We start from the raw sequence: 14744 nt of genomic DNA on the forward strand, positions 1-14744 counted from the left end.
CTGATTATCCTAGGCCAAAACTATGACTACAAGCATATATGCTCTGTAAAAAATGACTACTTCATTTTTTTCTTTCCAATATTTATCACTTTACTATTTTCTTATTACAACTAGTTAAAAATCTCTATAATATTAAAAATATATTTTTTAAACTGTGCACCTAGTGAAACAATCATTGGTTTTTTTCTCCTTTATTCAGTTAATGTTGTAAATGATATTGATTTTCAAATATTAAATCGATCTTGATGTTCTCAAACAAACCCAACTTGGTCATGATTTTTTTTTTTGGTCATGATTCTTTTCATATCTTTCTGGTCTGCTGTTTTCCTTCTTTGTCAGATTTTGGTAACAAAATTATGTTGGATGTATAAAAACAAAAAAGGGATTTCACCTCTTTTTCCTCTGCTCTAGAAGAGTCTGTGTAAGATCGGCGCTATTTCTCTTATAAAATTCTGGAAGAATTCACTGGTGCAGTCATCTTGGCCTGGAGTTTTCTTTTTAGTGTTTTTAGTGTTTTAGTGGTTTTACTAGAGTTTCACAAGTCATTTCAATTTCTCAAATTTATTGGAACAAACTTGTTAATAACATCCTCCTATTATTTTTCCAATATCTGCAGGATTTATAGTGATGTCATTTGTCATTATTATCAGTAATTTGTTTTTTCTCGTTATCAATCTCTCTATCACCTTATCAATTAGTCTTTTTTAACTCTAGTCTTTGTTAATCCTCTGTAACAGCTTGCTGAAAAACAAAGGCTGAACACTATTTTCACTTTCCATCTTTTTTCATGCAAGTGAAAATACTTTTTTGGGTTTTGGATTTCTTTGTTAGCAAAAAAAACTACAAATGTAGGTCTTTCATAAAAGGGAAAGGGCATAATGGGAACTTTCAAAAAGCACAGATATACCTGTATCAATGTTAAATTTACTGAAGGTAAAAACTGTACCTTAAGTCTCTTAAAACTATCACTATTCTTAGAAAATACATACTTAAGTATTTTAGTTGAACAGGTCAAGGACCATTATATAGAGAGAGCTTACTCCCAAATGGTTCAAGGAAAAAAAAACTGAGTGTATGGGGCTGGGGGAGACAGTGCATAAGTGATGGAGTATTTTTCGTTTCCTCTCTATGCTTCTGTCCAGGTATTTTTTTCCAACTTACCTTACAGTTCACTGATTCTCTCTTCATCTATGTGTAAGGTTCTTAAAATCAGTTATCGTGTTTTCAATTTCCATTCTCTTACATTTTCTAATTCTCTGCTGAAATTATTGATCTTGTCATTTAAATTCTTAAAGATATTAATTATTTCAAAGCTTGTTTCTAATCATTTTAATTGCCGACTCCCCTGTGTGTGTCTCCATTAACGTCTTTTTTGTTTCAAGATCCAACCAGAATCCTACATTGTATTTATTAATCATGTCTTCCTAGTATCCTTGAGCCTTATTTAATCATTTAAATTTTAGCTGATATAAAAGATTCACATGCAATTGTAAGAAATAACAGATTCCTTGTACACTCTGACCAGTTTCCCCAAATGGTAACATTTTTGAAAATTACAATATAACAGCCAAAATACTGACATTGATAAATCAATCTTATTCAGATTTCCAATTTTACTTATACTGTGTGTGTGTGTGTGTGTGTGTGTGTGTGTTCTATACAATTTTGTCACCTGTGCAGGTTCACGTATCTACCACCACAGTCAAGATACCAAACAGTTCCAACACTACAAGGATTCCTCATATTGCCCCTTTATAACCACATCCCTCCTCAACCACACCTTCCTGGTACACTACTCATACTTAACCCTCTAGCAATATTTAATCTGTCATTTTATCTTTAGTGATGTCTTCGTCACTCGTAATTTTCTTTGCATTAAAGTCTAATATTAATATAACTATTCATGCCCTTTTTAAAATTAATGTTTGCTTGGCAATTTTTCCATTCTTTTACTTTCTACCTACCTACTTTGTTGAATCTAACGTGACTTTCCTATAAGCTGCTTATAGTGGAATTATTGATATGTTAAGGTTTAAGTATGCAACTCTATTATTTGTTTTATATGTTTCTCTGGTTCACATGCTTTTGTTTCTCTCTTTTTTTGCCTTCCTGTGGGGGTCACTTGAACATTTTTTAAGATTCCATCTTGATTTATTTATTGTTTTTATCTTATGTATAGTTTTCTTAGTGGTTACTCTAGGTACTGGAGTACACATATGTGAGAAAACAATCTACTGGTAATGGCATTTTACTACTTTGAGTGCAGTATGGAAACCTAACTTCCATTTAGGTCCTTTATCTTCACTAGTTTAAAAAGCATCATATTTAGTGTTAGATTTTATGCAATAAATCATATCTGACTGCTAAAACCCAAGAGGAAAAAGAGTGTCTATTATTGTAAAGAGCATATTTCTGCTCTCTTCATTATTCCTTCTTTTGTGGTGCTCCAAGATGCATTCCTTTATTCCTTTATCATTTCTGCTTAAAGAACTTCCTATAGCCTTTCTTGAAGAAGGGTAGGTCTGCTAGCAACAAATTCTTTTCGTTTTCCATCATCTGAGAATGTTTTAATTTCCCTTTAATTCCTAAGGTACAGTTTTGCTAGACATAAAATTCACAATTGCTAATTATTTCAGCACTTGGCCCCCATGGTTTCAGATGAGACGACTGTTATTTGAATTAGGGTTCCCTATAGCAGTGGTCCCCAACCTTTGTGGCACCTGGGACCGATGCTCCTATGAGAATCTAATGCCTGATGATCTAGGAAGAGCTGAAGCTGTGATGCTAGCACTGGGGAGTGGCTGCAAATACAGATGAAGGTTTGCTCGCTCGCCCACCTCCTGTGATGCAGCCCAGTTCCTAACAGGCCACGGACCACTACCAGTCCGTGGCCCAGGGGTTGGGGACCCCTGCCCTTTAGGTAATACATCATTTCTCTCTAGCTGCTCTCAAGACTTTTGCTTTGCCTTTAGTTTCTGGGTTGTTTTGTTCCACTGGCCTATTTGTTTATTCTTTCGCCAATATCACACTTCCTTGATTACCGTAGCTTTATGGTTAAGTCTTGAAGTCAGGTAATGTCAGTCCTCCAAATTTGTTCTTCGCTTCAATACTGTGTTGGCTATTCTGGGTGTTCTGTCTCTCCTTTTAATCTTTAGAATCAGTATGTCAATATTCACAAAACAACTTCATTGGGGTTTTGATTAGGATTATGTTTAATCTATAGATCAAGTTGGGAAAAACCGATACCTTGACAATTCTGAGTTTTCCTATCTATGAATAGGGAATATCTTTCCATTTGGTTGAGTTGGTTCACCAGTTCTGAAGTTTTCCTACTATATATCTTGTACATATTTTGTTAGACCTATACTTAAGTATTTCATTTTGGGGGGTACTAATGCAAATGGCACTGTGTTTTTAACTTCAAATTCCACTTCTTCATTGCTGGTATATAGGAAAGTGACTTCAATATATTAACTTTGCATCCTGTGCCTTTAGATTTGGGTCTGTAGGTTTGTTTCTTTTGCCAAATTTAGTAAATTTTCAGCCATGATTTCTTCCAAATGCTCTTTCAGCCCCACTCAATTTCTCTTTTCCTTCTGAAACTCCGATTATATGAATGTTAGATATTTTGTTCCACAGATCATGTGTTTTCTGGTCTGTTTTCTCTTTCCTGTTTACATTGGGTAAATTCTATTGTTCTGTTCTCAAGTTTATTGATTCTATCCTCTGTCATTATCATTCTACTACTAAACCCATTCTGTACGCTTGTTTGTAATTATGTTTTAAATTTTAAATTTTCCATTTGGTTCTAATTTCATTTCTAATGTGGTTCTAATTAATTTTATTTGGTTCTCTGCTGAGATTTTGCATTTTGTTTCAAGATAATATTTAATTGATTCTAAAGCATTTTTATGACACTGCTTTAAAATTCTTGTCAGAAAATTCCAACATCTGATTCATCTTGTGTTGGTGTCTATTGATTGTCTTTTCTGATTCAAGTTGCAGTTTTCTTTGTTATTGGTATGACAAGTGATTTTCTACTGTTATCTTGAACATTTTGCCTACTATGTTAGAAGTCACTAACATAGGGTCTTACCAAGTTTTTTATTTTAGCAAGTAGTCACCTTGGTTTAGTTTTAGCATGTAGATCTGGTCTACTTTTCTGGGCTATTATTCCAATGGCAGATTAATTTCCAGAGCCTCTGTGGTATTATTTGGCCTGCTTGATTCGTCTAGTGCTACTGGGTTCACACTGGTCCCTGTTGGTACTGCCTGAGGGGATAAAAGGAGTTTCCCCAAGCTAGGCAGCTAGGTATCTCTTGGTGGGGAAGTAGTGTGGTAGCCCTAGGTTGCCCCCCTCCCCAGCTTCCCCAGTGTCTATGACTAAGAAAGGCAAGTCTCAAGCCCGCAGAGAAAAAAAGGCTTCCCGGAACGTGCCGCTTGCTATAGTTGGGTCCCTCCGGCCAGTTCAATCCACCTGTCTCTGAACAGGTTCTCTGAGAAGCAGCTCAGGCCCACATGGCCAAAGACACTTTCCTAGACTAGGCCACTTGTAGCTGTGTCCTTTTTGCAAGTAGTGCCCATCCTGGTATCTTTGGGTGGGGGAGAAAAATTTCAAGTCCCCAAGGGCAAAGATGTTTCTCATACTGGAATGTTTGCTGTACTGACATTAGTTCTGCCTCCCTGCCTTGATATTTCTCAGCAGAAAAGAGGTCTCAAGACAGGTGAGGAAGGAGGGTGCTACTTCTCCCAACTGATCACCTTTGCCATTGTTGTCAGGCTTGCATGATGCTTTCAGAGGAACTCCCATTTGATTCAAGGGAGAATGAGCCTACCTGAACTGCTAGGTCGAGGGGTCAGAAACAGCATGTCTAGGTGGCCTTCTAATGGGTGATGGCATGCAAGATGTCCTATAGCTATACTGTTCTTATAGTCCCATGATCCCAAACCAGCTCACCTTCATACAACCTTTCAGAGTTATTTGGTTTTCTGAACCAATTCTAAGATTTACAGTTGGACTTAGCAGGGAAAAATGGGTCTATACCATCTCATCTGTACTGGAAGTATCCCTATGAATCTGTTTCAATTATCTGTTTTCTCTCTTGATTTTCAGTCAATTCTTTTATTTTTATATATCTAGTTATTTTTTATTGAATGTGAGACTACATTTTATAAACATTTATCATGTTATAAATATAATATAGTTATATACAAACATATATTGTAAATTATCACTGAATATATAAAAACTGTACAGATAATTTGAATCAATGGGTTGAGGCGTCTTCCTCCAGAGATTTACATTTGCTTCTAGCATGTAAAATCTAGAATAAAGAAAGGAGCAGATCTCCTTAATCCAATCAAGGATTAAGGTGATTTGAAAGCTAGGCTTCAGCCTTCCTGAGAGCTGATCTATTTTTAGTTCACCCTTAAGCATAGGGTATAGCTGATCCTTCACAGTTCCCAACTAAAAGCCTGAAGAGTTTTTCAGTGCCCCTTTTTATTTGCAGGCCTTGACTCCAATTTTGCCCCCAATTCTACATGATTACCAAAAACTGCCTAGAATCTCAAGCTCTCTGCCACCAATTTCTGCTCAACCTCTTAGCGACACGGTTCAAATCAGCCACTCACTCACTTTATGAGAAAAGCTGTACCAAAAGTTGGCCTCACCACTCTGAGTTTTCCTTCTCTCTAAAATTTTGGTTTCTCAAGTCCTTGCTTTCTGTCTTGCTCACTCTCTAAAGCCTTCGAACAGATTTGAAATATATATATTTCCCAGCTTTTCTAGTTGTTTTCAGCTGCAGTGCTGGCTTAGAAAAAGCTCTTCTACCATTGATAGAAACAAATTTCCCCAGTAGCTTGTTCTGTGATATGAAATTATCAGTGGAAATTATTAGAGAACAGAGACTGGCACCTGAAATGCTTAATACTACCTATGATGGTTTCTAGGATTTTTCAGTAGAGAGAACTAGGAAATACACTTTTAAAAAAGAAAATACATCGAGAGTTCATACTTACATTTCCAAATCAAGGTTAGGATCCCAGGATTCTTACCCAGCTTCACTGACTGTATCTCTTTTCTACACCAAAATCTAGGGCCCCAATCTAATATAATTATCCATTTGCTTTGCCTTACAACATACACCTCCAGAATAATAATAGCAATATTACCGCCAACTATATGATTACTAAAAAGAGTTTACAATGTCTTTGCAGTTGTTTGTCCTTGTGAGTATATCTCACTAGAAACATATAGTCAAATTACTTACTATGTTTCAAAGCCACCTGAAATACTCTCTATGTGCTTCTGTCTCAAACTTGTTTAGATTCACTTATTTCATTTGGCATTTGATTTTTAGGGACTGCCTTTTCTCCCAATTTATTTTTGTTTTATAATATGGTAAAGGATCTGCATGATTCTAAAGCATAATCCACAAAACAAAGTGCATTGAGATATACAACAATCCATTGGGTGAGCATGCCATATTTTATTTAACCAGTCCTCTGATGTTCTGAGCCTAGACAAACCTGCTGATTTTTTTTTTTAATAATTTAAATTCACATAAATATTTAAATGGTCTCACTGTGGTGGCCAGAACAATGAACTTGCTAGTATTCTGTGTGGCCTTTCCTGCCACAACTTTATGCCAAAAAAAACTATATAAGCAAGAAACAAAATATACTAACAAAGCCTCTGCCCAAACCACTGATAAACAGAGTTCTCAACTAGAGAACATCACCCACAGAGCTTTAAAACACACAAATGACAAATAATGGGGCCTCAATTACAAACCATCTCAAGTGAAATCTAGCATTGCACTGGTGTCTTTAAAAGCTTCACAAATGATTCTAATATATACTCAAAAATCAAAATATAATGAAAAAGTTTATGAAAATTATTCACATTAACAGCACTAAAATAAAACAGATTAAGTATCTGTTCTAATTATTTAAAAATAATAAATCTATAAATGACATAACATTACAAATGAATGTTGTATGCTTTAATGTTTAGGATATCCTACTATACCCATTCACGATGTTAATTAAAACTAGAAAATAATAGGCCCCCTCATTTAAAAAAAATAAAAAATCATCTACTTTGAAAGACTCAATAAAAGAGACAATGTCTTTGCTCAAATCTGTCCTTGGATCCAGTTCTCCATGATCCCCCTATAAATAATCCTATCTGCTGCATTCATGGTTTCATCTACTATCTGTATGCTAGTAACTACCAAGCTACATTTCCAGCACAAAGCTAGACCCATGTTTCAGACCCACATTTCCTAAGTCATAGATCTAAGTCATTAAATCCCCTGATCTTAACTTCTTGCTTTTTTTTTCACCATTTCGTCATCACCCACCCTATCTTTTAAAACTTACCAATTCTTCCTTCGCCTCACCCATTCGTTCAGCTTACAAAACTGTTCTCATTTTCCGCCCCTCATTTTCCCCCCACTGCCAATGCCAATACTCTAGTTCAAATTCTCATCCAAGCTTTGTCTCCTGCAACAGCTCAGCCCAGTTCTCTGGCCAGTTCTCTACATCAGATCACGTCAAACCCTACTTGGAAACCTTTTCTTGCCTTAGAACTGCATGAAAGACCCATGGCTAAACTTCTCTCTCCTGATCCGTCCCAAGCCACTGCTTCCCAGACTGAGCAGCCCATATTGCAGCAATACCGAATATCATTCTCCTCCCTCAACTCACCTACCCTTAAGTCCTCAAGCCTTAGCACATCCTGGCTTTTCTGTCTAGAAAAACTTCCCTTCTTCCCTCCCTCTTGCTTCCTCACCTAGTAAACTCCTAACCACCTTTTCGGAACTCCGTTCAAATGTCCTCTAGAATTCTGGGAATTGTACCCAATGTTTTTTATACTGAGTGATGCCTTATCTGTATGGAGACTCACCATGTAGTCTGATTATTCCTAATAGAAAATCTCTGCCTGCCAGCCTAACATGATTTTCTCAAGGACACACTGCATTTACTCCTTTTTCTTTACTGCCTAAAACATCATAGATGTTCACGTAACGTTTGCTGCCTAAGAAAGTTCCAGCAAAGTTTCACAGCAACAAAAATTTTTAAGCTCTTATCGCTAACAAAATTTACTACAAAGAAAGCCAAGGATAAACTCCTCTATATATCCATGACAGTCTGGAGAAAAAAGCATTTCAGAAGCTAAAGAACTGGAGGTAGAGCCTTTGTTCAAGACATCTAAACACTGACTCCATCACCTCAGATGGAGAGGTGCCTTGTGAATGCCTAGTTTGGTTCAAGAACCAGGAGAGTCCAATAACTTATATAAAGCATTCCACTAAGCAGCCATATAAATATTGTTTGTATTATGTCTTTCTAAATAGCAACAAAACTCAGAGCATAAAAGGGCAGCACAACAACAGAAACTGATAGTTCCAGAACCAACAAAACTCAACCCTGCAATGAAACCAGGAGCCAAAACATATGATTCTGACAGAAGCTATATTTGGTTCTGTTCTGTGAGGCCCCTTGTTTCTTCTAGGTCTCTAGATACAACATTAGCAAATAATTTGAGATATTAATTTTATGCGGGGGGACTATCTCTTCCCGTTTAACTACAATCCACCTGAAATGATAAAATAGCCCTAAATGACCTTTGCTAGCTTCTTCTATTTTATCCCCTTCATCAAATATATGACCAATTTATGATACAACTGTCATCAAAGGCTTCCTTAGATTCACCCCTTCATCTCCATTCCCACTGCAACACTCCAACCCAAGACCAAACAATTCATAGAACCCTTACTGCCAAAGCCTTTGGGTACAGTCATAGCTTCTATGAACTGCCCACAGCCAGAACAACATTCCTAAAGCACCGATGTCACCATATTACCACTCTTGTCAAGTGTTTACAATGACTGCACAGACTTTGGAACGAAGTTCAAACTCCTGATCCTGACATTCTAGCTACTAAGAATGTCAATCCTTCTTCTCACCGTGATAAGCCAGTTCCTGTCACTGTCCCCCAAACACTACATGCCCATTTTCATCTCTACTGTGCTTTTACTCATTCCAAATTCCCTCCTCTCTTCCTGGAAAACAAATCGAGCTACTCACACACATTTTCCCCTATCTAGTATACGCTCTTGATCTTTCTTGTGTATCCAATAACCAGAATCTCTCATAGCACCCTGAATATTAGACAAAAATAAACACAAAATAGGACTGCATTCAACCAAAGATCAACCCTGCTGGCAATCAGCTCTTTGTAACTACACCCTTTTCAAAGAGTCCATGTAAATATGTAACGAAAGGCAAGAAAAAGCAATGTGCAAGGTTAAAGAAACAAAAGAAGCTTAAGGATACTGACATTTAACTCCAACTCCAGCTAGCCATCTGACACATTTTATTTATATACCACCTTATACTTTTCAGAATTTTTTTATGGTTATTTAAGACTACAAAGACATATACAATCTGGCTCCTGCCTACAAATGGAGAAAAAAGAATATAAGCAGATTCTTAGATAAATGTTAGTGATTAAATAGTTGGGATTGACGATACTTTGGAGGTAAGGAAAAAAGAAGTAAGGAACACATGTTGGTTTTTGACCTGAGCGGTACCACACACGTGTTGAGAAAACTGGGAATTGAACAAGCTTGGAGTAAAAATCAAGGGTTCCATTTTACAGTGTTTAAAGTTCTGGGACTAAGGAGAACTTCTGAATATAAGGTGTATTAGAGGTTTGAGTGCAGATAAACAGAGAGCACCCTGAAACACTCCAATTTTCAGAGGCCTGAAGAAGAAAGAGTCTGCAAATGAACAAATAGTCAAGTATACGGGGAAAATCAAGGGGAAAAATAGATAAGAAAAAGAAACATGGAGTATACAGATCAGAAATGAACTGTCAGTTTATTGCCCTCATGATTATTAACATAGAAAACAGGAGAATCCACAGTCAAGCTATTGATACTACAAAAATTTAGGAAGGTTTCCTAAACGAATTTGACATATAAGAAAATCCATGCTGCTTTTGCACCTCTGCCATCACCATGATTTTAAGACTCAGCTAGCCTCTGGTACAAAGAGGAAGAGACAGTTTAACACTCCATCCCCACCAAGTGAGTCCAGCCAAGTTCCAGATTAGACCCAGACAGGTGAGTAAATTCAGCAGAGATCAGCCAAGTTGCCCAGACAACCAAAGAAACGCATAAGCTAAAAATTACTTAGTGTTACAATGATAACTCTAATAAAAATAACAATAAAAAGTTCATTCCCATGTAGTAATCAATTAGGTTATAGTCAAAGCAATAAAATTATGCATCTAGGGATAAATCCAATAAAAGTATATCAGACCATTTTGAAAAAAGTTACAAGAATTTACTTAAATACATAAAAGGAAACTAAATAAATGGAAATGTAAAGCATGTCTGGATGGGAAAATTCTATATCATAAAGATGATAAATTTCCCCAGGCTAATCTCAGTATCAGACGAAATTCCAATCAAAATCTCAACAAGGACTTATACTGAAATTAGAGGAGTAAAGAGCTAAAAACAACAAAGACAAACTTGAAGTTTTATATGACTAAGGTGTATTTCAAATCTATAGGGGGAAAACATACTATTCTCTAAATGAGACTGTGACAATTGCTTACCAAATAAAAATAAATAGGTCATTACAACAAACTATACATAAAATTACAAGTAGATAAAAAAAACAAAATGTGAAAAAGCAAAAATTTTAATCACTAAGGAAGAAAGATAGGAGAGCACCTTTACAACATCAGTATAGGGAGGAAATTTTTTTAAATATAACACAAAAAAGTACAAGCTATAAAGGAAGAGTAATAAAACTGACTACATTAAAATTTGTTAAAATTTCTGTTAAAAAGACACCATAAAGAAAGTTAAAAACAAGTCATGAGTTACTGCTACTGCTAATGTAAACTGGGTAAATCTCTATGGAAAGTTACTTGGCAATAAAATTTTAAATGCACATATCTCTCTGATGAAGCAATTTTACTTCTAAGAATTAATCCTAAAGGCAGACTCCACAAATGTATAACATGACATGTGTACAAGGTCAGTCAACACTTCATAAATTAAGGCACATCCATACAATGAAATACCAAATAATTATTTTAAAAGAATGTACTGGTATGAAACTACTTCCAACATGATACTGTTTAGTGAGAGTGAAAGGATAAAAGCATAGTATGGGTAGTGAGTACAGCATACCACTTATGCAAAAAAAAAAAGGGGGGAGGGGAGGATACAACATATATAATTGCTTACATATGAAGCTAACATATCTGGAAGGCTACATAAAAACCTGATAACAAGTGACTACTCCCAGGAAGGTAAACTTTCCACCATCTACTTTTTTGTAGCTTTTGAATGTTACCTATTTTTTAAAAAGACCATAGTTTATCTATTCCAAGATACGCCTTTTTTCTCATTTAATAGCTCTGAAATTAAAGTGCTTCTTAGAACTGATGTCATTTCTTAATTATATTAGAAGTATTTTTCTTTGTTAGTAGTACCTAAAATAATGGTGTATCTTATATGCATTGGCACCTTAGATTCAACAAAATTAACTAAAAAATTCATAATAGCCTTTTTACTTTGGAATATAATTTTAGATTTACAAAAAAGTTGCAAAGATGATACAGTGAATTCCCAGACACCTCTTACCCAGTTTTACTTAATGTTAACAGTTTAGATGACCATGGTACCTTTGCCAGACTAAGAAACCAATACTGGTATATTTGTATTCCCTAAACTCCAGATTTTAGTCAAAGTTCTCCAGTTTTTATACTAATGTACTATTTTCTGTTACAAGATCCAATCCAGGATATAACATTACATTTATTCATCTTGTCTCCTTTGGTCTGTGACAGCTCCTTAGTGCTTCCTTATTTTTTATACCCTTGACAGTTTTGAGAAATACTACCCAGCATATTGTAGAACGTCCCTCAATTTATCTGATGTTTATCTCATGATTAGAATGGGGTTATGGGTTTTGGGGGAAATACCACAGAGGCAATATTTCCTCTTAATCACATCTTATCAGGGGGGCACCCTGATTATTTGGTTAAAGTAGTATTTTCCAGGTTTCTCCACTGTAGTTACCTTTTCCCCCTTTCTATGTTCTATCTTTTGGATAAGAGTCACTAAATCAAGCCTATACTCAAGGGGAACAAAAGAGATAAATTACATTCCACATCCTGGAAGGGTAAGTATCTACTTATATTATTCGGAATTCTTCTATAAGATTTGTCCCCTCTCATCATTTATTTACTTATCCAATCATTTATAGGTAAAAATTTTAAACTGCAAAATAAAGTTAAGACAAGCTTTCACTAGGAAATCATTGCTATACATATAATCCCAGGATTAATATCCAGAATATATGAATAACCCCTATAAATCAATAGAAAAGAATAAACAATCTAATAGACAAATGGGCAAAGGCAAAAAAAAAGCAATTCATATAAAAGTAAACCCAATGGCCTTTAAACATATGAAACTCTCACTAGTAATAAAGCGAATGTAAAATCAAACTGCCAAATACCATTTCATACTCATTAGACTGGAGTAAAAAAATAACTAGAACACCCAAACATGAATAATGGGAGTAAAAACTGGACCAATCCCTTTTAAGAACAATTCAGCAATATCTAAAATTGAAGTAAGTGCTTTGACCCAGCAATTTTACTCCTAGGAATATACTCCAGCGAACAGCCTTCAAACTGAACTGGGGTGGTACATGAAAATGAGATATACGGTCTAGACAGTTTAAATGGAATATATTTCTAAACAATATCTTCCACACACTCCCTTTCTTAAAATGAATCTGTCTGGGGAAACGTACACAGTCTTGCTGGTCTGCCATCCCTTATAATCTTTGGAGGGAAGCATGTTCCACCTGGCAAAAACAAAGGCATACCTCTACCACCAGAATGCAAAAACTTCTGGGGCCCCTAACAAAGAAAATTCAAAATATCAGTGCCCATGCTGAGAAAGTAAATGACTCGAGAAATGACTGGGTAACAAATCTTTTTGGAAATCAGGTGTTTTCCAATTTTTTGCTTTTTACAAAACTGAAAGCAGATATCACTCAGCTGTCACCTAGCAGATACTTTAAAAGAATTTTTCATCAGAGATTACCATTTGACTTTTGGCACATAATTTAAAAGTTCAAATACTTTTAAAGTATTTTGAGAGATGCTGCCACATCAAAATTTCTTCTGTCTAAATATACTTAATATTTATTAACAAGGTTTCTCAGTTTTACATTTACCAAAAGAAAAAAAAAAAGAATACAATTTATACCGAACTCTGTCTCATTCCAGTGGCCACTTGTATCAACCACAGAATTTTTAAAAGTACTACGAATAAAAAATGCTTTTCTGTCTATGGCCATGCCACCCTGAACATGCTCGATCTCGTCTGATCTCGAAGTTAAGCAGGGTCGGGCCTGGTTAGTATTTGGATAAGAGATCACCTAGGAATACCGAGTGCTGTAGGCTTTAAAAAAATAATAATAATAAATAAAATAAAAATAAGAAATGCTTTTCCAATAAAAACCTATTATGTTTAAAAATTATTTATACAAATTTGTATTATATTTATATGGTTTGCTCAGTTGTGTATTAAAAATCACCAAAATGATTAGTTAATTCAGAAGAAAATTTTCAACATGTAAGGTCTCATGGTCTCAGGAAGCTGAAAATTTCATTTACATAACAAATCTTCATTATAGAGATATATCATTAAGATACTCAAGAAACTTATCTTTGAACCCATCCATGGCCACCAAGCCAGCTCCAAAATCCACAAAGATAGATGCTACTTTGTGCAAGACCTCACCCTAAGTCTTCAACTGGCTGTTGCTGTCGAATCAATGTTTCGCATGCACAGTTCATCAGGTTTGACCACTATAAGACCTACTGGGGATGGCGATAATGAGCAGTTCACCATCTTGCCCCCAAAGCACAGGGGCAAACACAGTTACCAGAAAACCTAGCTGTTAAGAAAGCCTGTACTTTCGGAGGAGGAAAAAAAAAATGGCGTAGATGATAAAGGCTCTGTTCATCCCTCTAGCGACCAAACCAAGGAGCAGAAGCACAGAAAAATCGCCTGAGATCTAGATGAACAAGCTAGGGAGAAATCCAAGTAGGGAGAAATCCAACTAGAGAGAAATCCAAGAAATCACCCTGCAACGGCAGAAGGTAGGACGAGGTGAGGACTCAGGGCTGCCCAGTCTCAAGAGGTTGAGGGAGACGGAGGCAACGGCAGAAGCCTCTTAAAGGGGCCATATCCATGAGCAGATTTTCATGGTTACGGACCTGCTCACTCTGAGCACCAGTGCAGATTTGGCTGCACGTAGGAGGCACCAGGGAATTCCAGGGAGACACTGTTAGAATTAGGGCTGAGATGAGACTAGCTCTGTAGAGAAGTGCTGGAGGTATCCATTGTTCCTTGCTGAGCCCTCCCCTCTATCAGTGCAGCAGACACCTTGCTGCCATAGCTGTGAGGTCATCAAATTGGATAACAGAGGTCGCTCTGCCCTGAGGATTCCCTGAAACCCTGCCTCCCCCAACTCACGACCCCACCCAAGCCACATCCAGGTATATCTTCAGTGAGTCAGGTGCTCCTTGCTGAGCAGTGCCTAGACTCACACTGGAGGCAGCTGGCCTCGGTTTCTGGTGTGGCCTTTTGAAGCAACTATGAGCACAGCATCTATGTGTTGCTTGCTGAATC

General features: G+C 36.4%; 1 protein-coding gene and 1 pseudogene across 1 annotated transcript in view; one reads left to right on the forward strand and one right to left on the reverse strand.

Annotated features, from left to right (window-relative positions):
- ATRN (attractin) overlaps nt 1-14744 on the reverse strand; it is a 144538-nt gene that overhangs the window by 115472 nt on the left and 14322 nt on the right. The window lies entirely within an intron of this gene.
- Nucleotides 13393-13510, forward strand: LOC120604130 (uncharacterized; annotated as a pseudogene).

This window comes from Pteropus medius, unplaced genomic scaffold (assembly GCF_902729225.1).
Source record: "Pteropus medius unplaced genomic scaffold, Ma_sr-lr_union100, whole genome shotgun sequence".
Lineage (NCBI taxonomy): Eukaryota > Metazoa > Chordata > Mammalia > Chiroptera > Pteropodidae > Pteropus > Pteropus medius.